Source organism: Sus scrofa, chromosome 4 (assembly GCF_054392235.1).
Source record: "Sus scrofa isolate SSC_HxYL_T2T_F1_AM1 chromosome 4, Sscrofa_HxYL_maternal_Yorkshire_Landrace_v2.0, whole genome shotgun sequence".
Classification (NCBI taxonomy): domain Eukaryota; kingdom Metazoa; phylum Chordata; class Mammalia; order Artiodactyla; family Suidae; genus Sus; species Sus scrofa.
Genome location: NC_139386.1, coordinates 34,095,012 through 34,121,722, shown reverse-complemented (window position 1 = coordinate 34,121,722; position 26,711 = coordinate 34,095,012). Strand labels below are relative to the sequence as shown.

The window sequence follows — 26,711 nt, the reverse complement described above, 5'->3', positions numbered from 1 at the left end:
ATGGAAAACCACTAACTCTGTAATAATTATTCGGCCGTCATTTTTGGACTATGTACTGTGTAGAGATAGGCATCAGAGAATTGCAGTTAAAACCCTGGATCCACTACTGCCTCATTGTTTGATTTTAGACATGTTGTGAGCCTCTCGTATGTAAGTTTCCTCCTGTGGAAAACATGGAAAGTAACTTCTCTCTTTCAAGGATATGAAGTGCCTGTTTTTATACAGCCATGGGTTGGGGGCTTGGAACTCAATTAGAGAAGCAGGCCGGGTCAGCACTCTGGTATCCAGTGAGGCTACAGCCAAATAACTTGCCAAAATGTCTCTCAATGATGCCTGCAACTACAGAGTGAAAAAATTAGTCCCAAACCTGACAAATCAGTGGGGCAAGAGAAATATTTGACTGTATCCCTGATGGCAACTAGAGCCCTGGTGACAGACTGGGGAACTCTGCCAGATCAGCTCCCAGAGGGGATGGGAGATGTGTAGGGGACACAGTGAAAAGCAGAAGAAGCTGGATGGGAAGGCATGGAATAGGCACCAGTTGGAGCATCAAGCCTTATAGGGAGGAAGAAAGGGGGCTTGGTCCAGCAAGGTCCTGAGGAGCAGCTAAAGATTCTGAAGGAGAATGGGATGGGAGCAGGCAGGCCTGGGAGCATAATTGGAATACGTGGAACTGGATGCAGACACAGCACAGATAAACACCCAAGGTGGAGGAGCTTCCATTACATTTCTAATCACTAACTACCAGGCGATGTGGTCAGAGACTTACAGCTAAAATCCCACTACACACCCAGTTTGTGTAGGAATAGCCTGCTGCAATGACTGGAATTGCTATGATTAATCAAGCCATTTGATTAAGGCAAGAATTCTTAACCTGGGTCCACAGTCCAAGAACCTTGAATTCAAGAAGTCCATGAATTTGGATGAGAAAAAATTATTTTTTGGCTGCGCCTATGACATGCAAAACTTCCCAGGCCAGGGATTGAACCTGCACCACAGCAGCATCACTGTAGCAACCTGAGCCACAGCAGTGATGATGTCAGATCCTTAACCCACTGTGCCACTAGGGAATTCCAAATTTTTATTTTGACTCTCATCTAGTTGAAATTTTAATTATGGATGCAGTCAACAAATCTTAGCACTACCGAAGACTTTGTCAGCAATAAAAATCATAGAGATTTTCATATAATATCACAGTTGTTACACCTGAAACCAACACAACATTGTAAATCAACTATAATTATTTTTGTGTGTGTGTCTTTTTAGGGCCAAACCAGCGGCATATGGAGGTTCCCAGGCTAGGCTAGGTCTAATCAGAGCTGTAGATGCTGGCCTATGCCACAGCCACAACAACGCCAGATCTGAGCCGCATCTGCAGCCTACACCACTGCTCACGGCAACACTGGATCCTTAACCCACTGAGCGAGGCCAGGGATCGAACCCACATTCTCATGGTTCCTAGTCGGATTGGTTTCCGCTGCGCCACAATGGGAACTCCTCAACTATAATTCAATTTAAAAATTGAATTTAGGAGTTCCCCTGAATGTACATGAAAGTACCTCAGAGCGAAGCACGGAGCAATGCCAGAAGGTTGTGAGAGGAGGCCTGGCATCACTTTAAAGACCAGCAAAGAGAGAGGAAAGTGGACAGGTAAGCAGGAGCCAGGCCAATGGGGAACCACTGGATTTTACAAAGGAAGAAACTGGAGTTCCTGTCATGGCGCAGCGGAAATGAATCTGACTAGGAATCATGAGATTGTGGGTTTGATCCCTGGCCTCGATCAGTGGGTTAAGGATCATGCCATTGCCATGAGCTGTGGGGTAGGGTGCAGACGAGGCTTGGATCTGGCGTTGCTATGGCTGTGGTGTAGGCCGGCAGCTACAGCTCTGATTCAACCCCTAGCCTGGGAACCTCCATATGCCTCGGGTGCAGCCCTAAAAAAAAAAAAATTGAATTCAAACAAAAACTAACTAACCCCAGAAAGAATGTAAACTGTCTCTTTAATAATTTTTTGTAGTGACTGCATATTGATGTGATGATTTTCTACTAGACTGTTAAATAAAACACATTACCACAATTTAAAAAATTAGTTGCTATTTCAAAATACTGTTTATACTCATTGTATCTTGAAATTAAGAAAACTAGGAGTTCTGTTGTGGCACAGCAGGTTAAGGATCCGGCATTGTCACTGCAGCGGCTCAGGTCACTGCTCTGACCTGGGACCTTCCATGGCCAAAAAATAAAAATAAATGAAAATTTAAAAGTTTTTTAAAAGCAGATTTAGTTATTTAAAAAAAAAAGAAATTAAGAAACCTATTAGACCTGCCTCTAGGTCTTGTTTTATAACATATTAATAAAGAAGAATATGTAAATATTACTGTTTTACTTTTTTTTGCCGGGGTGGGGGTGGGGCACACCCAGGGCATGTGGAAGTTCCTGGGCCAGGGAATCAAACCTGAACAGAACAGACCTGAGCCACAGCAGTGAAAATGATGGATCCTTAACGGATAGGCTACCAAAGAACTCCTGTTTCACCTTTTGAAACCTTTTGAGAACAGTATCTAAGTATGATTGGCTTCCTTTTTATTTTATTTTATGCTTTTAAAACCATTATTCTGAAAAGGGGTCCATAGAAGAAGAAGAAAAAAAGAAGAAGACATCATAAGGGAGTGAAGGTTACTGTTTTTTTCCTTTAACCCTCCTCAGATGAGCCTCATCCCCCAGTGAGGAAATGGTACAACAGAACCGGTGAATATTGATGAGGGAAAGAGAACAGGAGCTGGGTGTTGGCCCCACATCCAGGCAGGCTCAGCAGCCTGGAAGGACAGGCTTCAGAGAGAAGGCCAAAGGATCTGTTACCACAACAAACAAATGATAAACATCTTTCTTTCTGTAAAATGGTTTTGGATCGAGGGATGAGTCAGCCAAAATGTGGGTGTTGGTTAAAAATACAGATTCCCAGACCTTGTGTTGAGCTTGGGAATCTATACTTTCAACAAGCATCCCAGGTGATTTGGGGATAAAATGTAAATAAGTAGGGTCTGGCCTATATAAAAATGTTGGGATAGAAGAGTTCCGCTTGTGGCACAGTGGAAGCAAATCCAACTAGGAACCATGAGGTTGAGGGTTCGATCCCTGGCCTTGCTTGGCGGGTTAAGGATCCAGCCTTGCCGTGAGCTGTGGTGTAGTTCACAGACGAAGCTTGGACCTGGCGTTGCTGTGGCTGTGGTGTAGGCCGGCAGCCACAGCTCTGATTCGACCCCTCGCCTGGGAATCTCCATAGGCCACTAGTGCAACTCTGAAAACCAAAAAAAAAAAAAAAAAAAAAGTTGGGATAGAAGAAAATGTGTGACTTTCCAGGAACAACTTGGCTGTCTTCGCCATGCTAATTTGTACTGGAATTCCTTGAGAAATGGAGATGGCATCCCTATGCCCCCCCACTGGGGCAGGTGGCAAGGGTGGGGAGGGGAGCCTCCATCTCCAGGAATTTTCTTTTTTTTTTGGGATTAAACCTGTACCAAAGCATGGACCTAAGTCACTGCAGTGATAACCTATGATTCCTTTTTTTTTTTTTTTGGTCTTTCTGCCATTTTCTTGGGCCGCTCCCGCGGCATAAGGAGGTTGTCTGTGAGTCTGTTTCTGTTCTGTAGATAGGTTCATTTCTGTAGATAGGTTCATTTGTGCCATATTTTACATTCCACGCATTAGTGATATCATCTGTATTCGTCTTTCTCTTTCGGACTTCACTTAGTATGAGGATCTCTAGTTGCATCCATGTTTCTGCAAATGGCAATATTTTGTTCTTTTTTTGGCTGAGTTCTATTCCATTGTGTATATGTACCACATCTTCTTAATCTATTCATCTGTCAGTGGACATTTAGGTTGTTTCCATGTCTTGGCAATTGTGAATAGTGCTGCTATAAACATACGGGTGCGTGTATCTTTTCGAATTGTAGTTTTGTCCAGATATATGCCTAGGAGTAGGATTGCTGGATCATATGGTAGCTCTATATTTAGTTTTCTGAGGAACCTCCATTCTATTTTCCATAGTAGTTGTACCAATTTGCATTCCCACCACAGTGTGGAGGGTAGCCTTTTCTCCACACTCTCTCCAGCATCCATTAAAAAAAGAAAAAGAAAAGACAGGAATTCCCATTGTGGCTCAGTGGGTTGAGAACCCCACATAGTGTCCCTGAAGATTCGGGCTTGATCCCTGGCCTTGCTCAGTGGGGTAAAGATCTGGTGTTGTCGTGAGCTGCAATGTAGGTCACAGATGCGGCTCAGATCTGGCATTGCTGTGGCTGTGGTGTAGGCTGGCAGCTGCAGATCCTATTCGACACCTAGGCTGGGAACTTCTATATGCTGCAGATACAGCCATAAAAAGAAAAAAGAAAAAAAAGAAAAGAAAAGACAACCTATTGAATGCGAGGAAACAGATAGTTGCAAATGATGCAAATGATAATGATGTAATTTCCAAACAACTTATACAGCTCAACAACAACAAAAATCTCCTACAAACAATCCAATCAAAAAATGGGCAGAAGACCTAAATCCGAAGAAGAATACAACCTAAAAAGACATTTATCCAAAGACATATAGATGGCCAGCAACACATTAAAAAATGCTCAACATCACTAATTATTTAATGCAAGTTGAGATTACTATTAGGTACCACCTTATACCAGTCAGAATGGCCATCATTAACAAGTCAAGAAATAGATGACCATTTTAATGAGTCTGAGTTCTAACTTCACTTCCCATTGCAGTGAAATATTTACTTATTAACAGGTATTTATGTAAATCATACTTATAACTTAATGTTAGTGTAACTGAATGCAGCTTTGGGTTTTTGTTTTGTTTTGTTTTTGGTGGGGGGGAGTGCTGAGGAGTAAATCCACAGTAGGTTTCAAAGAGAGATTTAAATTGCTAATTCCCCAGCATTAGAATGTCAGCATTGTCACATATTTAGTCTGAAGTCACATGTTTAGCATTCCTCTGTAGTAACTGTTCTTAAATTGCATTGTGGTTTGCATTTTAGTTTGAGAAGTAGTAAACACAAATTCAGCACGAGGGGGGTATTTTTTTAAAAATTTTTATTTATGTATTTATTTATTTTGTCTTTTTAGGGCCATACCCTTAGCATATGGAAGTTCCCAGGCTAGGGATGGAATCAGAGCTGCAGCAGGCAGCCTACACCACAGCCACAGCAATTCGGGATCCAGGCTGTGTCTGTGACCTACACTATAGCTCACTGCAATGCCAAATCCTTTAATCCACTGAGTGAGGCCAGGGACTGAACCCGAGTCCTCCTGGATACTAGTTGAGTTCGTTACCACTGAGCCACAACAGGAACTCCCTGTTTTTTCCTTTTCAGGGCCACACCTGTGGCATGTGGAAGTTCCCAGCTAAGGGTTGAATCGGGGCTGCAGTTGCCAGGCTATAGCACAGCCACAGCAATGCTAGATCCTTAACCCACTAAGCAAGGCCAGGGATCAATGATCCTGCATCCTCATAGATATCAGTCGGGTTCTAACGCATTGAGCCACAACAGAAACTCCTGTTGTCTATTTTACTTTAAAGGGGATGAAAATTGATGAAGAAATCCCGTCCTCCAGAAAAGAGCTTTCTCTCTCTTTAGTCTCCCACATGATTTTGTACCTCTGGTCATGTCGGAAATTTCTTTTTTTCCTAATGCCATCTGAGTTCTGCATTTTGGTGCTCAGAACAAGGAAGTGAAGGGATTTGCAAGACACACACATAATAGAAATGTAAAGAAGGAGCATATCACCCTCCAAAACATACAGTTTGGAAGAGACGTTTTTATTTGCCTGAGGCTCAGAAAGCCATGCCAGGGATGCTGGAGGGAACCAGAGCTGGGTCTCTCCTTCCCCAGACCCAATGTTGCATCTTACATTTTTGAGTGACCAAAACATGGTATTTTGACTGGGAGTGGGACCCCAGTGTGGCATTTCAATGGCATAATTTGTAACAGTTCAGCCAGTTCTTATTGGTCATCTACCTATCTCACTCAGGTCTGGGCTCAGACTTGTATGTACCTTGGCTCACTGACTCCTTGACTCCTTGGCCACTTCCATCAGGTAGTTTTTTATCATCCACATTTTACAAGATTGGGATTTTACAATCTTACTCTGACTGGCACAGAGTAAGCACTCATTGAATGGGAGCTATTTTTTCAAATCATTGGTACTCCTTTATGAATAACTTCCGTATGAGATGATCAGAACACTTTTTTATTTGTTGGCCACACCCGAGGGCAGGTGGAAATTCCCAGGCCAGGGATCCAACCATGTCACAGCAGTGTCCCGAGCCACAGCAGTGACAACCTGGATCCTTAACCCACTGAGCCATCAGGGAACTCTGATCAGCACACTTTTAGACTCTGACTTGGACCTTGAAAAAAAGGCTCAGTTTTGGTAGACGGAGAGAGAGAGGAGGGAAAGAGCCCTCTAACATAAATGCTAGGCTTAAGGAAGGAAACCCTAGGGAGTATGTGGTAATGAGGAGTAAATGAGTTTGTTGGAACTGAAGAGAGGCATATTGGAAGCCATGACTAAAGGGGTCTAATTTTGGAGGCTGGCTACATCAGGGAGTTTAGACACAAATTTAAAGGCAGTGGGAACTCACCGAAGGTTTCGGACTGGGGAGCTATTCTGGGGTGCGTGGAAGGGTTAAAGGCAGGGCAGGAGAGAGCATGGAGAGAAGTGAATTCTAGAGAATTTGAGAGAGATCGTGGTATTCCAGGTTTTAAGTGATAAAGTCTGAGGCTGAACCAGGAGAGTGGCTGAAAGAAAGGGTTGTGTGTGAGAGAAATTATGCAGGAGGACTTGTTAGGACTTGGAACCAGATGAAATTATGAGGAAGATGGAGAAAAGATCTCAAGGTCGTCATCTTGATAAAATTATGTATCATTTCCAGAAAAAGAAGATGATTTTTAGACGTAAATTGGTAGGTCTGACTTTGAACACATTGCTTTTGAGTAGAGTGAAGCATCCAGGTGAAACTGTCCACTAAGCAGTTGCCAGTGTGGGCTGAGGAGATGGCTTAAACTCTAGCCAAATAGAAGAAACAGAATGGAGGGTTTGTTCTTTAGAGACTCATCCTCTGTGAGTGAAGGAGGAAGGGAGCCACTGAAGGAGAGAGGAGGCAGGTTGGATTTGCAGGAAGAAAAGTGATATAATAAGCAAGTGTCAAGTAAAGAAAGAGAGGAGCCAGACTTAAGCCAAGGAATGGGGGACGGTCAAATAGGGAGAGGATAGTAGTGGCCACCAAACATTTGCGGGGGCCACTAACCTTCTCCTGACCTTCTAGCTTCTGAGGAGCCCAGGAGGAGATAATAGGGGCTTTGGAGAAAGAGGGTAGCTCTGTGGAGTAAAGATGGCAGGTCTTAGAGTTCTCTTGTGGCACAGCAGGTTAAGGATCCAGTATTGTCCCTGCAGTGGCTCAGGTTGCTGCTGTGGCGAGGGTTCAATCCCTGGCCCAGGAACTTCGACATGCTGAGGCCATGGCCAAAAAAATAAAAAATAAAAAAATAAGAGATTGTAGGTTTTGCACTGATATTTTTATTCATAAATAAATCTTGATTATGGCCGGTAGCACCATCTCAGAATACCTGCAAGTCTACCGTGTTGTTTTTTCACACTATTGTCAACATCATCAGGAACTGACGTTTACTGAGAACAGTGAGGATGCCTTGGCTGCAAGTACAGAAACACGGGCTCAGGTCTGGAGACAGAGTGATCATTGCTTGGGTGATTAGTGGCTCAACAAAATAATTAAGGACCCAGGTTTTTTCCATTTCTTTTCTCTGCTATCCCCAGTGGAAGCTTGGTCACCAGGGAAGTAACAAGGTGGCTATAATGGTTCTAGGTATCACGACAGAAGTGTGTGTAACTATTTGGAGGAAAAAAAGAGACCACCTTTTCCTGTGGCTTTCTCCCAAGTGTGAGGAAATCTCACAGAAGCCTCCCAGTCGAATTCCCCTCATGCCTCGCTGCCCAGAATTAGGTCATAATGCAAATATGTGATGCAATTATTGGCGAGGGGAATGGCATTGCCTTCAGGGGAATCAGATCCATGTCTCACAATTTCCTCATATAGGTCCTTAAACAAAATTGAATTCTATTAAAAGGAGGGAGGAGGAAATAGAGCTTTGGTGGGCAACTCTTTTTTTTTTTTTTAAACTCTATTTTGTGATTTTTTTTTTTTTTTTTTTTGGCCAAGCTTGCAATATGTGGAAGTTCCTACCCCAGGATCAAACCCGTGCCACAGCAGTGACAATGCTGAATTCTCAACCGCTAGGGCACCAGGGAACTCCAGGCAACTCGTGCATGGAGGGTACATTGTTATCAGCCTGTAGGATTACAAGGAAATGCTTACTTGGTACAGTGTTGGACACCAGTAGGCACCTACAAATATTTGTAGGATAAATGAATACATTCTAGTACACCCTAAATGCTAAATGAATAATATAGCTATGCCATAGAGATTCAGAAGAAAGACTGCTAACAGGTTCTAGAGCAATGATTGATTGAATTTAGCAAGGTTCTATTAAAATGCAAATACCCAGGCCACAACTCCCAGAATTCAGATTCAGAGTTATTTCGTGGGCCCCAGTTATACACCCAAGAATTCTATGGGGTCCCAGGACAAGTGTCGCTGGTGTTGGGGAGGATAGCTCTACAAGTGTGGTTAAGATAGGTAAAATTTTTTAAAAAATCATTTAATGAATCATCAAATTAAAGAACTTAGCAGTTTACCTTCTGATATTTGTAAAGTAGTTGCTAGAATCTGTAGTTCTTATCAAAGAACCATATGTAGGAACTTATTGTGTAACATTTCCCTTCTGGGCCTAAACTTGTTGACTGATGAGGAAAAGGTGAATTCTGTGTTAACAATTAGTGTTTCCAAGTTTGAAGATATTTGTTTCTCTTTCTTTTTTTTTTTTCAGGGCTGTACCTACAGCATACGGAGGTTCCCAGGCTAGGAGCTGAATCACCAGCCTACACCACAGCCACAGCAATGCCAGATCCAAACCACATCTGCAACCTACACTGCAGCTTGTGGCAACACTGGATCCTTAATTCACTGAGCAAGGCCAAGAATCAAACCCACATCCTCATGGATAATTGGGTTCTTAACTCACTGAGCCACAACAGAAACTCCTCAATCCAGCTTTAGATGACACAGTGGGAAAGATTTTGAACAACTACTATTCTGTATTATAGGAGTTCCCGTTGTGGCGCAGTGGTTAACGAATCTGACTAGGAACCATGAGGTTGCAGGTTCGATCCCTGCCCTTGTTCTGTATTACAAAGTGGTTGCTTATGGACTAAATCTATTTAATTTTATCTTATTTATAAGTAATAGCACAGGAAGTTATTATTTTATAGTTATAATGAACCAATCAGTTCATGCCCCCCCCCAAGTGATTGTGCTTTTCAAAGCCCATCCCACCCTGTTTGAGGATCCCTACTTTGGAATCCAGGTGCCGCATCACACATACCTTGCGGGGCTGAACAGTTCAGAACTGAAGCCCCACTGCTGAACTTCAGGCCAGAAGCCTTCCTTCCAAAGGCTCATGGGTCTCACTGGATGTCTGCCAGGACTGCCTGTCACTGTGCTCTCCTGAGGTGGCTTATTGTGCATCACAGCCCTCCTCATGTGCCCTAGTGACCACATGACGGCAATACCTGAGGTCTGTTCCCGCCTCCTCCAGACACCAGGTTTCATCGATCAGCCCACACTTCTCTCACACCTCAGCTCTTACCTGTCCAACTCTCCCAACAATCCGCTCCTTCCCTTTCACCCCCAGGATTGCTTTACCGCTTTGGGTCTGTGCAGTATGTCCAGGCCCCTTCAATTAGTAGGCAAAGACTGACTGATATGGAGTTCCCATTGTGGCACAGTGGAAACAAATCCCACTAATATCCATGAGGATGCAGGTTCAATCCCTGGTCTCGCTCAGTGGGTTGGTAATCCAGGATTGCCATCAACTGTAGTATAGGTCACAGACATGGCTCGGATCCCGAGTTGCCTTGGCCGTAGGTAGGCCGGCAGCTGTTGCTCCGAATCAACCAAACCCTAGCCTGGGAACTTCCATGTGCTGTGGGTGAAGCCCTAAAAAGAAAAAAAAAAGACTGACTGATGTGACCCAAGTTCTATGCAGATACCAGCCTGACCTCTGACCTCAATTTTATCCTACACAACTGTTAAAATAAATCATTAGCCCATTTTAATTTAGTTTAATATATATTTATCAAACATGAACTTGTTCCATGTGTTTGATTAGCTGAGTTGGTGGAAGGAGAGGAGGACTTTCAAAAATGTGAGGAATTGAGGATTTTACCCCGCTTGCAAGCTAAAAAGGTAGCCTGCCATGTTTCAATGGGTGTTGATATGACACAAATCTCTTGGGTCAGTGCAAAAGGACTATATTATTTCCTATATAGTAAGCAGCGTGAGCATGATTGTATTTACGTCAGCTCCCCTTGCCTCTGAGTCCCAGAGGGTTGATGTAGACAGACGGAGCTCGATGCCTGAACAGAGTGGGTTGCATCACAGGAGAGGATCCTGAGCTTAAGGAACCCGCATCTTTCAGACTATACAGCATAAAACTTACCTAGACAAATGTAGCATACTAATGTAAGATGGTGACAAGAGTGGAAACTGAGTGTAGGGCTTATGGGAATTCTCTGTTATCCTCACAACCTTTCTATAAATCTAAACCTATTCTAAAATGAATGTTTAGGAGTTCCTATCATGGCTCAGTGGTTAACAAATGCGACTAGGAACCATGAGGTTGCGGGTTCGATCCCTGGCCTCGCTCAGTGGGTTAAGGATCCGGCATTGCTGTGAGCTGTGGTGTAGTTTGCAGACACAGCTCAGATCTGGCGTTGCTGTGGCTGTGGTATAGGCCAGCGGCTACAGCTCCGATTAGACCTCTAGCCTGGGAACTTCCATGTGACACGGTCGCAGCCCTAAAAAGACAAAAATGATAATGATAATAAAAAATAAATAAAATAAATGTTTAAAAAATGCTTACTTGACCTTTGCTCTGGAGGGAAGGTCTACCTTGCATCACTGTTTGTTATACAAACATCCTTGGAAAGAGAATCTAGAAGGACAGCAGAAGTCGAAGAAACCTACAAGGCCTTGTCTCCCAGCAGTGCCTACCCCTTGTTTCTATACCGTCTTGGCTTCTAGGGAATTTTCCCATAAATATATCACTCCACTGGCTACTCTGATTAGTCTAACTGACAGAGGCTGGGACCAAATCCATTCAGTTTGTCTCATATGGCAATCTTACTAAAGCTACTGTGGTCAGGAGTCTAGCAGCTATCCTGCAAGCAATGACTTCAACTAAATCCATTGAACAGATCCCATAAATTACCAGGATCTACCTTAAGAAAAGTCACCAGGCTCTCTTCTTAGGTTTCTCTATTGATCTTTCCCCTGGGCGCAAGGCATTCATGTAGGCACGCAGGATTTATCAGCAACCATGTAGAGTCTGCCTTGGCTTATCAGGGAGAATTTTTTTTGGTTTTGTTTTGTTTTTTAGGTCCAAGCCCATGGCATTTGGAAGTTTGCAGGCTAGTGGTTGAATCAGAGTTGCAGCTGCTGGCCTATGCCACAGCTGCAACAACATGGGATCAGAGCTGAATCTGCAACCTACACCACAGCTCATGGCACCGCTGGATCCTTAACCCACTGAACAAGGCCAGGAATCGAAGCTGTGTCCTCACGGATTCATTTCCATTGTGCCACAGCGGGAACTCCTAAGATAGAATAGAAGTTTAAAGCAGTTCTACCATCTATAATATCCCTGACCAGTAATTTGAGGCTGACCTGAATGCCTTCAGGGCCAAGGTAGTGTCATTGATCACTTTGGCTAAAGTCGGGGACAAATTTTTTTTACTGTTTTTTCTTTTGGCCTTTGTGTGTGTGTGTGCGCGCGCGCGCGCGCGCTTTTTAGGGCCACACTCACAGTATATGGAGGTTCCCAGGGTAGGGGTTGAATCAGAGCTGTAGCTGCTAGCCTGCACCACAGCCACAGCAACATGGGATCCAAGCTGCATCTGCGACCTACACCATAGCTCACAGCAACGCCAGATCCTTAACCCACTGAGCGATGCCAGGAATCAAACCTGCGTTCTCATGGATGCTAGTCAGATTCGTTAACCGCTGAGCCACGATGGGAACTTCTTACTGTTTTTTTCTAATTGGATGGCTTCCATTGGAGCAATAACTGACTGCAGCTTGTGGTAAATAATGCGTCAATTATCCCTTTGGGGAGCTTTTTTGGGTACTCAAAGGAAGCTTCATTTTGGGCTCACAGTTATTTGAGGGGTATGTGATCTACTAGTGGCATTTCCTTAAATACTGAAAGGTCTCTTATGATCACCTGAAAGGTACAAGTCGCCATGTTTTGGGGATTAAATCAAGGTACTGCTTGGCTTCCATGCAAGCAATGCACTACTGGGAGTGCACATGGTAGCTCTGGGAAGACAGTGTTGCTTACAAATTGTTGGCACCCATCAAATCAGACCTACACCGTTCAGTGGGCACAGGTCGGCAGTATCACCCACATGGCCTCTCCACCAGCTGTTAAACTTTAGGGTTCTCAGCTTACTTTGAACAATCAGGTCTAGTCCTGGTTTATGGAGGAGCTGCCTGAGGGCAGTCAGATTTACTTTCCTGTTTGTCTGTGTTGCCAAGCTGATGGCATTTATCCATCCCAAGGAGTGACTGGGCAATGGCTATGGGAATCGGGGTGGGGAAGACATCAAGAGGCGTGGATAGGGGTTTTGCGCGGGAGGTGCAGGAGCTGGGGACCTCCCTTGCTACTTCAGATAGACACCGTGGTTAGGTTAAGCGGGATGGGGATCAAACCTCAAACCGTGCTCCAAGCCATCTGGCAGGGGACGGAAGACCCATCCGTGAATTAAATCAAGGGGCTTGCAACAGTTGAGAGAATGGCCCTGAGATGTCTTCCTTCCTGAGGAAGTTTCCGGGAATCATTCTAAAGAACAGAGATCCTTAAGGTCCTTGCTCCCCCAACCCTGGCTGACCTGCTGAGGTTTAAGGTGTTCCTTGCTCAGGTGCTGGGTGGTTGTCCTCCTTCCATCATCACAGATTTGGGGTGCCCCATTCCATGAGCTATACCTTCCCCTGTCCCCCATCATTCCCTACTCTCAGCCAGACCTTTCATGTGTAAGAGTCATGCACAAGTGACAAGGCATTTTATAAAGTCACAGTGACTTGTTATGTCCCCACTTTGGCTCATAGGCCACTATAGGGAGACTTGGTGATCAGTAAATTCAACTGGGTGGTCAGTATCCTTATGATCTCTGTAAAGGTTGTTTGACATTTTGTGGGACCTTCTGCCTACGGGGACAAATATTAGTACCGGTCATTATAAGGGGCGGACCTGAGGCTGATTGTCAGAATGCAGAGGAGAGTTAGCAGTGTAGCAACCGTGGCCCCACTTGGCATCTTTGAGACTACATGGCCGGCAACCACCTCTCCTAACTGGCAACGAAGCAGAAGACCCTTTATTGCTTAGCAGACCATGCAATCTCACTTACAACTAATTCCCAGAGACTATACAGTTTGTCTTACTATCAGTTTCTCTGGCCTTCTTGCAGATTCCATTAATTGACCTGTGAGATGCTCATCCTTTCTCTTCCAGAAAACTCTATCTCTGATATATCCCATCCTTGTCACCAACAACTACCAAGAACTAGAAGGGTTTGAGATTTTACCTGACAAGTTGGCCTGGCCTTAAAATGTGTTCATTCATTCTTTCTTTCTTTCTTTTTTCTTTTTTCTTTTTCTTTTTTTTTTCTTTCTTTCTTTTTTTTTTTTTTTTTTTTTTTTTGTCTTTTTGCCTTTTCTAGGGCCACTCCTGCAGCATATGGAGGTTCCCAGGCTAGGGGTCGAATTGGAGCTGTAGCCGCCAAGCCTACGCCAGAGCCATAGCAACGCGTGATCCGAGCCGCATCTGCAACCTACACCACAGCTCATGGCAACGCTGGATCCTTAACCCACGGAGCAAGGCCAGGGATTGAACCCGCAACCTCGTGGTTCCTAGTTGGATTCATTAACCACTGAGCCACGATGGGATCTCCTGTTCATTATTTCTGTTGATAATTTTGTAAACATACTCTCCCCCAGTAAATCATGCGTGGTGGTAGTGGACACAAGACCCCTGAGTCAGAGACAGAGAACTTTTACTCACAGCACTGCAAGCAGCATGAGCAGCAACATCTCTACATCAGTTCCCCCTGGGTCTGTTCCGAGTGCAGGGACTTGGTTGGGCCCAGGTGGGTGTGAGGACACGAAGTCCATTCCATTACAGGAGATAAACTCTGAGCTTAGGGAACCCGCATCTTTTATACTGCATGGTAACATGGCTGTCCAGTACTTCAGATAGAGACATTAATTGTCTTTCAACGCAATTTGTCATCTTTGGAAATATATAGTCTGGGGCAAAGACAGTCAGTGCCTCTACTCCTAAGACATGCAGAAATGTGAGACATCCATGAAGAATTGTTTCCCTAGAGGAGTCACATAAATAAATATACTCAAAAAATTAGGAAGTGCTGAGATAGACAGGTTCAAAGGATACTTAAAATGTGTTCAACATTTCTGTTGATAATTTTTAAAACGTATGCTCTCCTCAGTAAATCAGTTGCCCTGTGCATTATTGACTGTTTTGGAAGGTGTATATTTATAAATTGAGGAATTAGGTGTAATAATAAATAGGAGACTAATGAGAAAATGTTTGTAATTATTAATTATGTCAGTTTGTCAGGGCATGTATTTTGCTTTTTTTCACTTTTAACTGATTGGTTCATTATAACTACTAAATAATAACTTCCTGTGCCTATTATACTTATAAATAAGATAAAATTAAATAGATTTAGTCCATAGGCAACCACTTCTTAGTACAGAACAGTAGTTGTTCAAAATCTTTTCCACTATGTCATTTAAAGCTGGACTGAGGAGTTCCCGTTGTGTCTCATCGGTAACAAATCTGACTAGTATCTGGATGCAGGTTTGATCCCTGGCTTCGCTCAGTGAGTTAAGGATCTGGCATTGCCACAAGCTTTGGTGTAGGTCACAGGTGCGGCTTGGATTTGGTGTTGGTGTGGGTGTGGCATAGGCTGGCAGCTGCAGGTCCAATTTTACCCCTAGCCTGGGAACTTCCACATGCTGCATGTGCAGCTCCAAAAGAAAAAAAAAAAAAAAAAAAGGAAAAAAAATGCTGGATTGAGAAACTTAGAAAGTAGTAGTAAAGGGAACAAAATCTTGAAATGAAGGCCAGAGGGCAGAACCTCTTTAAAAAATATTTTATCTTCCTACTTCTGTAACCATTTGCTGCTCCCAAGAAGGTTTCATAACATTTCTAAAGAGATAATGACAAAGATAATAACTTCTAATTCATGGGCCAAGAATATGAGGCACAGAAGAACGGAACTGATAAGTTTACTTAGATAACCTCTTCCCTTCTCTGTCATAAAACATTTGAAAAATCTCACCTTTCCTTTAGTGGTGAAATCTGTTTTGTTATCCCCTATTGAATGCTTACTATGTATAATGCACACTCAAGACTCTCTGAGTAAAAGGTAGTTCTACCAGGACTACCAAGTTGATAAAATGTGAGTGAGTTCCCACTGTGGTGCAGCAGAAACGAATTGGACTAGTATCACTGAGAGATGAGGGTTCAATCCCTGGTCTCACTCAGTGGGTCTGGGATCCGACATTGGTGTGAGCTGTGGTGTAGGTGGCAGGCATGGTTTGGATCCTGCATAGCTGTGGCTGTGGCTGTGGCTGGCAGCTGTAAGCTCCAATTTGACCCCTAGCCTGGGAACTTCCATACGCCATGGGTGAGGCCCTAAAAAAAAAAAAAAAAAAAAAAAAAGGCAATAAAATGTAAGTGAAATTAACTAAATGCCATAAGAGGGCCATGAGAATTCAGAGTATAAAAGGAATGTGGGAGTTCCTGTTGTGGCTCAGTGGTTAACGAATCTGACTAGGAACCATGAGATTGTGGGTTCTATCCCTGGCCTTGCTCAGTGGGTTAAGGATCCGGCATTGCTGTGAGCTGTGGTGTAGGCCACAGACCCAGTTCAGATCCCACGTTGCTGTGGCTGTGGTATAGGCCGGCGGCTACAGCTCCGATTCAACCCCTAGTCTGGGAACGGCCATGGGTGCGGCCCTAGAAAAGGCAAAAAGACAAAAAAAAAAAAAAAAAAAAAAAAAAAAAGGAATGTGCCTAAGAGACAATGCAAAGAGGAGATTTATGCTACAGAAGTTAGAACATGGACCCAGGAACCAGACAGATCTGCCCCTTACTAACTGGTGAAAGTATAATCATCCTGTGCCCCAGTCTCCTGATATGTAAACTGGGGATAATAATAATATATGTCTCAAAAAGCTGTTGTGAGGATTAAATACACAAAGCTCACAGAACCATGTGGGCACAAACCCAAGTTCTTTTGAAATCCAGCTGTTGATATTGTCGTCATATATGACTTTGGGGGTTGGAAAGGCTTCATGGGTTGGGGGGCATTAGTGGTGACCCTGGCCACCAGCAGAGAATGGAGTGGAGACAATGGAGACACCCCACAGCTGACAGCACAACTCAGGCACCAAAAGGATGGATGTCCTTGACACCTGCTCTAAGGAAGGTTAGACAGACCCTCTCCTCCTGCTGCCCTGAGCCTGTGGCATAGGTTGCATCTGTGCATGCACCTGAATAGAAATAGCCTTGAAGGATGTACTTAAGTGATCTTCCCTGAGCTGTAGAATGATAAATGTTATTTTTTAATTTTTGCTCTCCTCTGCTTTCTAGTTATTAAAAAGTTAGTATGTATTGGAGTTCCCGTTGTGGCACAGCAGAAACGAATCTGACTAGGAACCATGAGGTTTCGGGTTTGATCCCTGGCCTCGCTCAGTGGGTTAAGGATCTGGCATTGCCGTGAGCTGTGGTGTAGGGCACAGACAAGGCTTGGATCCCACATTGCTGTGCTGTGTAGGCTGGCAGCTGTAGCTCCAATTGGACCCCTAGCCTGGAAACCTCCATATGCCACTGGTGCGGCCCTAAAAAAGACAAAAAAATAAAAAAAGTTAGTATGTATTAACGGTTTTAACAGGAATATATAAGAACATGTTTTAAAAAGCCGTGATTCATTAAATACTTGTTATTTATTTATTAAAAAATTCCCATTTCCCTTCTTCCCAAGCAAAGAGCATGATATGTACAAATCTGTGACTGCAATAAGTTAGGAATTTGCTGTGAGACTGGCAAACAGGAGCCAATCTAGGTAGTGAGTGAGCCTAGCTGACATCTCAAAGTGGCAGTGTGACCCTAATTATTACATGATTCCATTTAATTTTTACAACGATAAAGGTAGATAGTGTCTCAATTTCACACATAAAAAACCTGAGAATATTGTGTACTAGGTTGTTCATCAGGAATTGGGACTAGGAGAGTATTCACCTCAGCACTGTTGACCTTTCAGATCAGATGACTGTTTGTTGTGGGGCTGGCCTGTGCATTGTAGGATGTTTAGCAGCATCCCTGATTTTTACCCTGATTTCACTAGCCAGTAGCATCTCTCTCCCAGCAGGTTGTGATACGTAATTCTATCTCCAGACATTGCCATTTGTCCTCTGGTGGAGAACCACTCACCTAGTGTATCCTATTCATTAACCCTGAACATTGAACTCTAAAAATTCCAGATATAAAACTCAAACTGTTTTCAACATTTCATCTTTAAAAAAATTTTTAGGAGTTCCCTTGTGGCTCCATGGGTTAAGGATCTGATGTTGGCTCCATGAGGATGCAGGTCCTATCCCTGGCCTTGCTCAGTGGGTTAAGGATCCAGCATTGCCGTAATCTGTGACACAGGCAGCAGATATGGCTTGGATGGTGTTGTAGTGGCTGTGGCGTAGGCTGGAAGCTGCAGCTTTGACCCCTGGCCCAGGAACTTCCATATGCTGCAGGTGCAGCCGTTAAAAAAAAAAAGAAAATATATTTCCTTGATCTCAAAAATAAATTTTTTTGGCTGCACCTGTGGCATGCATAAATTCCAACAACATAGCAGTGACAATGCTGAGTCCTTAACTGCTAGGCCAACAGAGAATGCCAACACTTCACTTTTATAGGGGGCTTAGTTCTTCAACTAAATCTTTAATGTTTTTGATGATGGAAACAGGCATTATGATGCAAAGAACATATTTTGCATAAATATTTTCCTGTCTTTTCCATTATTTCCTCTCTAATATGGATCAAATTGGAATAAGCCTTTTTTTTCCTTTTTTGGCCAGTCTTCACTTTTTTGAAGTTCCCAGGCCAGGGAGTAGATCCAAACTGCAGTCATAATGTATACCGGCTGCAGCCATGGCAATGCCAGATCCTTAGCTCCCGGTGCTGGGCCAGGGATCAAACCTATGTCCCAGTGCTCCAGAGACTCTGATGATCCCATTGCATCACAGCAGGAACTCCAAGTGAGCAATTTTAAGTCTTCTCATCCATATTGTCAAATTGTGGACTGTAAAAGTTGTAGGAGTTTACATTTCCACGAGCAGCTTAAGAGACTCTTATTTTATCACACCCGCACCAGCATCGGCTATTATGTATATATTTATGTCTTTGCTAATGTTAAGTTCTTATTTATACTTATTTTCATATATTATTTATTTTGATAAATATTTATATTTATGTTCTCTTATATTTTTGAGCACTAGTAAGAGTGTGCATTCCCCATATGTTTTAGCCAGTAGTATTGCTTTTTTGTCTCAGTTGTTTGTGCTTTTTGCTCATTTGTGTATTGGGGGGGTCTTAGCATTGTTCTTATTGTCTGAACTCTTTATATGACATAACCTGAATAGCATAAATTTCTACCCCCAAAATAGCTCATATAAAGCATTTGAGTTCATTTAAGGTTTGTGCAGACAGTAAGGGATTTATTTATACTGTAGCAATTGAACTGATCTCAAACCGGATTCTAAACAGGATCCTATTCTTATAAGTTCTTTCTCATGTTTTCCCATTGCTTTCTGATTCTTTCTTTCTTCCTTCCTTCCTTTCTTTCCACTGCACACAGCAGCTTGGTGTGGGAGCTCAGTTCCCAGGCCAGGGATTGAACCTGGACTGCAGTGGTGAAAGCACCCAGTCCTAACCACTAACCCAGCATGTTGCTTTCTTCTTTCTCTACCCTCCCCATGCCTTATGCCTTCCTCGAATGGCTTCGCCCTCCCCTGTTCCCCTCCCCATTCTGTTCCTTTGTGATCTCCATTGGAAACTAGGTTAGTTATGTCTTTGGTTTCTTTGTCTTCATTTACTCAAGCTCTCAGTTTATCTTCCACTCTGCTAGTTCATCAAAATATTTTCCTAAACAAAGACATTACCTTTTCTAAGGGGAATACCAGTACCAACTTTCAAGATATTTTTAATATTGTTGGGGGATGAAAAATGATTTTGATCCCTATTGTGCTGTTAGTTTCAAATACTTTCGCCAGTGTGTTTAAGCAAAACATTTCTCTTTTTCTCTTGAGAAAATTGTAAGAAGAAAAGATAAATTTCTATGCATTTTTTCAGTGCTTTAAGCTTAGAAAGTGCTTCCAGATGGGGAGTATTTAGATACTTGGAAAAGGAGGAAAAGGTGTGGCATGCCTGTTACACATAACTTAGATACCTACCTAGGATGCTCCTTTACTTAGTATAGAAAAGCGAGCTTCAGGAGTTCCCGTCCTGGCGCAGTGGTTAACAAATCCGACTAGGAACCATGAGGTTGCGGGTTTGATCCCTGGCCTTGCTCAGTGGGTTAAGTATCTAATGTTGCTGTGACCTGTGGTATAGGTTGCAGACGAGGCTTGGATCTGGTGTTGCTGTGGCTGTGGTGTAGGCCGGCAGCTACAGCTCCAGTTAGACCCCTAGCCTGGGAACCTCCATATGCTGCAGGTGCAGCTCAAGAAAAGGCAAAAAGACAAACAAAACAAAGAACAAAGAAAAGCGAGCTTCCCCTCTCTTTGGAAAATACATTCCCTTACTACTGGAAGCCATTAGAAAGCAATCATGCCCTTTTTATTTTAAACATGTTTGCTAGATTTTTAAATACAATGTGCTAGGTCTAATAATAATTACAGTTAACCTTTACTGAGAACTACATCGTACTGCCTCTCAAATATGATGTTCAAAACACGGGAAAGTGTCAGGAGGTCAGAAGTAGATGTACTTGAGCTTAAAATTAAGAAACTGATGAAGTTCCCACCATGGCACAGTGGGTTAAGAAGCAGCTCAGGTTGCTGCACAGATATGGGTTCAATTCCCCACCTGGTCCAGTGGGTTGAAGGCTCCAGTATTGCCACAACTGCTTGGGTTGCAGCTGCAGCTCAGATTCAATCCCTGGCCCAGAAACTTCCATATGCCTCAGATGCAACCTTAAAAAAAAAATTAAGTAACTGAGGAGTTCTTTTGGGCGCAGTAAGTTAAGGATTTGGCATTGTCAGGTGGGGTTGCTGCTGTGGTGTGGGTTCTATCCCTGGCCCGGGAACTTCCACATGCCACAGGTAAGGTCAAAAAAAATTTTAAGAAACTGAGATAAGAATTTGGTTTTAGGACCACATGTAAGCATAAAGTAACCAAAAAGTTTCAAATGCAGATCCTGACACTGCACTGCCCAAAGCAGTTGTCATCAGTCCCCTGTTGGTATTTAAATTTTAATGAATTAAAGTGAAATAAATTTTAAAATTCAGTTATTCAGTCACACTGGCCACATTTTTTTTTTTCTTTACAGCCACACCCGAGGCATAAGGAGGTTCCCAGGCTAGGGGTCTAATCAGACCTACAGCTGCCGGCCTACACCACAGCCACAGCAACGTGCGATCCAAGCCATGTCTGCAACTTACACCACAGCTCACAGCAACGCCAGAACCTTAACCCACTGAGCGAGGCCAGGGATCGAACCTGCAACTTCGTGGTTCCTGCAACTTCGTGGTTCCTAGTCAGATTCCTTTTCTCTGTGCCACAACGGGAACTCCCTGGCCACATTTCAAGTGCTTCAATAGCCACATAAATCTAGTGTATACAATATGGACAGCATAGCCTAACACCAAAGAAAGTTTTATTGGACAGTACAGAGCTTACAAATCATTGCCTTTAGGCCTATCTTGTGATGCCAGGTTAAAGCCTTTGGAATCAGAACTGTTATAGAATTGGTTGTTGGAATTGCCTGAACATCATCCCAAATTGGTGAAAGGCATCAGAATGACAGTAGTTTGGTTGGTTGCTACTTTCTGCCCAGTGTGTTACTAAGGCTCTGAGAAATTCTGTGATGAATTTCTACAGGGACACAAGAGCAGAAAAGGTATAAGATAGGTCAGAAAACCTGGGTCCTCTAACATAGAGTAATAATGGCAACCATTACTGGGTGTTTCCTATGTGCCAGGCACTGTGCCAAGTGTATACTTCATCTAATTCTCACAATACTCCTATAAGGTATGTATTTAATGATTTTTATTTTTTTCCATTATACATTATTACCACCATTTTACAGGTGAAGCAGTTTAGAGGCCTGAGGTCATATAGCTAGTCAGCAGTGGAGGCAGGATTTAAAACGAGATATGTCTATTTTATTGTGCTAAACAGCTCTGTGACCTCTGGCTTTTCATCCTCATCCATAAATCTAAAAGGATTGAATTAGAAAATTACAAAGGTCTCTACCATTTCTAAAACTGTGTTCTAAGTTACAAAAATAAGGTACCACCTACCTTCCCAAGCCAATGAAATATGCAGGGCTCAAAAGCACAGCTTGCTACCTTTTTTTTCTCCCCAAAGGACATGCTTTCGCTTGTCCATGCCTTTGCCCTGAAACCTTCCTTGATTTCCCATTATCTAATGTGGTTTCAACTATTTATGATGTTTATCACACACCTCACATACCCCTGAACTAGATAACAACCTCTCTCCTGACAAGGAGTGATTCACGCTGGTAGATAATTCTTTAAAAATTAGCACAATGACTAGCGCACATTAAATGCTCCATGAACATTTATGGAATTAACCTGAAGTAAACTGGAAGGAAAATATGAATCAGCGGCTGAAGCGATCTATTAAGGATATTACTCAGAAAACGGGGCTGTCCGAAGAAAACGGCGAGTGGAGATGCTTGTATAGGGGCTGGAGACAAATTCCGACCTGCAGAAAGCTGAAGAAGTGGGATAACCTTAGGGATCGTATCAGAGAACTTCACATGTGGTGGACAAGACTAGGGAGAGACACACATGGAGAGAAGAAACCTCCACCCACCCAGGACCGCCGGCCCAGACTCCCGGGTCCCCTTGGCTCTCCCAGGAGCCTCTCAGCCCCGCCCCGCGTCCGCAGGCTTGACAGCCGCGGCTGCGCAGTGCGCGCGTGTAGGCGGGGCGGTGCTCCGCGGTCAGCTGACTGCTCCGGCTGGCACGTGACTTGCTCCGTGGGCGCTGGGGTAGAGGAAGCCGTGAAGCCGGAGCTTAGGTCGGGGAGGGATGGCGCGCTGAGCCGTTAACGTCTGTCTGCCAGGCTGTCCGCCTCTGTACCTGTTACTGCTGCCACGTCCTCGTTTGACACTTCCCTGGGTCAGTGCGCAATGGCTACCCCCGGGTAGGGTGTCCCGGCCAGGCCGAAGCTTGTCCTGCGGTCACCGCCTGGGAGGGATGGGGGCGGGCGCGGGGGCCGAGGTTGTGGCGTTGGAGCCGGCTGGGCGGCTGTGTCTGGTTTCTTGGCGCCGCTTCGTCGCTGCCTTGGGCCTAGGTTCTGTCTCTAAGGAAAAGGAAGGAGGGAAAAAGAGAAAGGGCCCTAGGGGGGACTCAGTGGCAGAAGCAGAAACATTGTTGGTCTGGGACCTTTCTCCTTGGATTGGGGTGAGGGTCACAGCGAATCCCCGTTCTGTTGATTGAGGGGGATGAAAGGTGATACAGTGACCCAGATGAGGATCTGGGGTGGTGTGTGTGAGGTCACAGCGAGCGCGAGAGCGTCCACTAAGGTGGACGCGCTTACAAGTAGGGGGATGGCAGTTTCAAGGATCTGGGAGCCTCTCACGGAGGACGAAAGCTCCTGTGGGCAGGGGAAAGAACTCAAACCAGTTTTTATTAGAATGAATCCAGAGAACTCAAACGAGTTTTGATTAGAATGGGGGAAGGGTAAGCAAAATACCCCTGAGAAGGAACTTGAGGGGAGAGTCACACGGGCAAATTGAATCACCCGAGAAACAGAGGAGTAAGGGGACGCCAGTATTCTTTTTAGAGGAAAAATCTGATGTATTAGGAAAAAAATCAAATATTTCAGTGAGAGCTCAGTACTAAGCACTATTTTGGGAGTGGAGAAGTCAAGGTATAAACAGTAGAGTCTTAGGAGTTCAAACAAATGTTGAGATAAGTCACCCACACGTGACACATTGAAGTACTGTAAGGTTAGGTGTAATAATTATCAAAAAGAGAATGCTAAGTGCTTTAGAATTGTGGAGCAGGGACAGCTCTGTGAACTGGTACTATGGGGAAATATCTTGGAGGAAAGATAACTGGAGTTTGGTCTTGGCAAGCCAGGAGGATATGAATACGTGGAGAGAGATGAGAAATTTTTAGGCCGTGGAAGCCACAGGATTTGAAGGCATGAAAGTGAGGAAGAGTGCTTCTAGGGGAGTCAGAAGTGCAGGTTTGTGGTGGATTTGAGTTGCAGAGAAGTGGGGAAAAAAGTTGGAGTCAGGTAATGACAACTTTTGAATGGTATTCATTTACTTACTCATTCAGCTAACATATTGAGCTATATAATACTATGTATGAAGTGCTAGGGTCTCTCTCAGAACTTAGAGTCAAAAGGTAGATGGATTTTAATAATCATGCAAGTGTGAAAATGTGCTTTGGAGGAAGAACAATGGTGGAGTTCATAACAGATGAACTTTATTGAAGGTTCAAAGAAGGCTTTTCAGGAGTTCCCATTGTGGATCAGTGAGTTAAAGAACCTGGCATAGTGTCCATGAGGATGCGAGTTCAATTCCTGCATTCCTGTTCAATTCCAATTCCTCAGTGGGTTAAGGATCTGGTGTTGCTGTGAGCTGTGGTGTAGGTCGTAGCTCACATGCAGAGTGGCTGTGGCTGTGCTGCACACTGGCAGCTACAGTTCTGTGTGGTTCTACCCCTAGCCTGGGAACTTCCACAAGCCTCAAGTGTGGCCTGAAAAAGAAAAAAGAAAGAAAAAAAAAAAGGCTTTTCAGAGGGTATGCCTTTCCGATTGACATCTGAAAAGAGGCTGAAAAAGATGTGAAGGTGTAAGTGAAAACGCTTGAGGCTGAGGGGGCAGTGTGTATTGAGGCCCTGAGATGTCAAGAGGACTGAAGCTTTGGGGAAGGTGTCGGAGGAGTGCATGGCTGAATTGGAAGGGAGGAACCGAGGGAGGTGCCTCAGGTGCGCCAAGGCTGGGGTCAGGCCCTGCCCAGCTTTTGTCCTGGGAAGCCTGTGAAGATGACAGACAGGAGAGTGTCACACATGCTTTTTGAAAAGAAACTTCTGTTGAGAATGTACAGGATGCAGAAGCGAATGAGGGGAGACCACCTCAGGAGGACGTTGTTGTTAATCCCACCAAGAGACGGCAAAGCAGTGTAATCTGTTTCCTGTAAGAAAGGGAATGCGCCACGGAAGGATTTGAAGGGAGGTACCTTCTCTCTCCACCAAGGAATTAAGGAGAACATAAACTCTACTCACCATTAGAGGGGCTGAGGAGCTGAGGAAGGAGAGATTGATTAGATCCTGTTTGCAGTCTTCACTGGTGGTAGCTCACTCCCCACTAAGTGCTCTTGAAGTACGCAGGGGAGGCTGGATCATTTGGGGGTGGATGGAAGACTCCTTTGCAAAAATCTGTTTTGACCTTCCAGATTTATCCTTTGGTAATATCATCTACTTTGTATTAACTGTATTGAGCCGTCATCTCAGGGATTCCCTTTCATGTTTATGTTGTTCCGACAGGTCTTTGTGAGAAAGTAGATGAAAATGCCATTCACGGAGTTCCCATCATGGCTCAGTGGTTAACAAATCCGACTAGCAATCATGAGGTTTCGGGTTCGATCCCTGGCCTCGCTCAGTGGGTTAAGGATCTGGCGTTGCTGTGGCTGTGGTATAGGCTGGCGGCTACAGCTCCGATTTGACCCCTAGCCTTCAGACCTCCATAAGGTACGTGCGCGGCCCTAGAAAAGGCAAAAAGACAAAAAAAAAAAGAAAGAAAGAAAATGCCATTCATGTATAGGTAGACACCTACCTAGACTCTCGGACCTAGAAACAGAGATAAAGTGCTCGGTCTAAGTCTGGCATAACTTCCACTGTTTTCTGACTGCTGACTTAACGCACAGTCACATCTAGGGTGAAGGCTGAGTTTCTTGTAGCGCACTGTGATCTTTGATCCACAGCACTTCTGGTGAACTTTTTTTGAGTAGGAAAACGTCAAAGGGATTTGGCAGTGGTGATCAGGGCTTTAAAAACTGCTTTTCTGTTAGCTTGGGTGAAGCTGTTCAGTTTCCAGTTCAGCTGGAGGAGATAAGGAGCAGCAAGGTGGGCCAGTGAGAGCACTCAGCTTGTCAATCACTGTTCTTTGGCAATAAGCAAGTCTCAAGTTGTGCAGAAGCTGGAGCCTCGGGTTTGTGTCTCACCCCTCCCGGATCCTTTTCTCTTTTGGTGTATCTTGCAGGGACTAGATAAAATCTAAAGAAACAGTACTCAGAATCTGACTAGGTGGTTAGTGTAACTCTGCTTTTAAAACTGAGCAGGACCTGGGAACCTCCGTGTGCCGTGAGTGTGGCTTTAAAAGACCAAAAAAAAAAACCCAAAAATTGGGGAGGAAGCCATTTTTATTTTTTTTTTTTGCCATGTTAGCCTTGAAGCCTTATTTACATTATTTTTTTCTATCTGGAAAAAAATGTGTGGACTTCAAAAATCTGATTCTGTGATTATTTTCCACAACTTTTGAAATAATCTCATCAGCCAAAGAGCAAAACTGGAATGCCAAAATAAACCTTTGGTAGAGGAGCTCCTTGTGGTTCACCAGTCTCTCAGCGATCAGTCTTCCTTTTGAACTTGAGTTTGCTTAGGAGTAGCTACAGTTTGGTAGGGGTTTTTTTGTTTGTTTTGTTGCTTTTTAGGGCCATACCTGTGTCATATGGAGGTTCCCAGGCTAGGGGTCGAATCAAAGCTGTAGCTGCCAGCCTGTACCACACCCAAGCTGAATCTTCGACCTTCACCACAGCTCACGGCAATGCCAGATCCTTAACCCACTGAGCAAGGCCAGGGATCGAACCTGAATCCTCATGGATCCTAGCCGGCTTTGTTAACCGCTGAGCCATAAAGGGAATTCCTGGTACAGTTTTGACCAGGTACCTCCTAGTTAAAATTTGTTCTTGTGTGTGTTCTGATCTGTCTGGCAGAATAAACCTTTTCCGCCCTTTGGATGTGGAACTTTATGCTATTTTAGTTATAAACTAATTCGTGTTTGGTTCTCATTTCATCAGTGTTTTTAAGACATAGTAGAAAGCATTAGTATAGTGCCCTTGGAAAGACAGCTGAGGCAGTTAAGCAGGGCAGTCTGAAATTTCCTCCTGACATGAGTGACCCTAACCTTTAGTTTGAAACTAAAAATTTCTTTTTTCTTTTTTTTTTTTTTT

General features: G+C 43.9%; 1 protein-coding gene across 8 annotated transcripts in view; it reads left to right on the top strand.

Moving 5' to 3' along the window:
- The window catches only part of ATP6V1C1 (ATPase H+ transporting V1 subunit C1), a 192,925-nt gene that overhangs the window by 114,918 nt on the left and 51,296 nt on the right, over positions 1–26,711 (top strand). For 3 of the 8 annotated variants that reach the window (XR_014842744.1, XR_014842743.1, XM_085020419.1), the window contains exon 1: positions 22,493–22,644. The exons of 2 other annotated variants lie outside the window; for them this stretch is intronic. The gene's annotated coding sequence lies outside the window, so the exon portion shown is untranslated. 8 annotated transcript variants of the gene reach the window in all.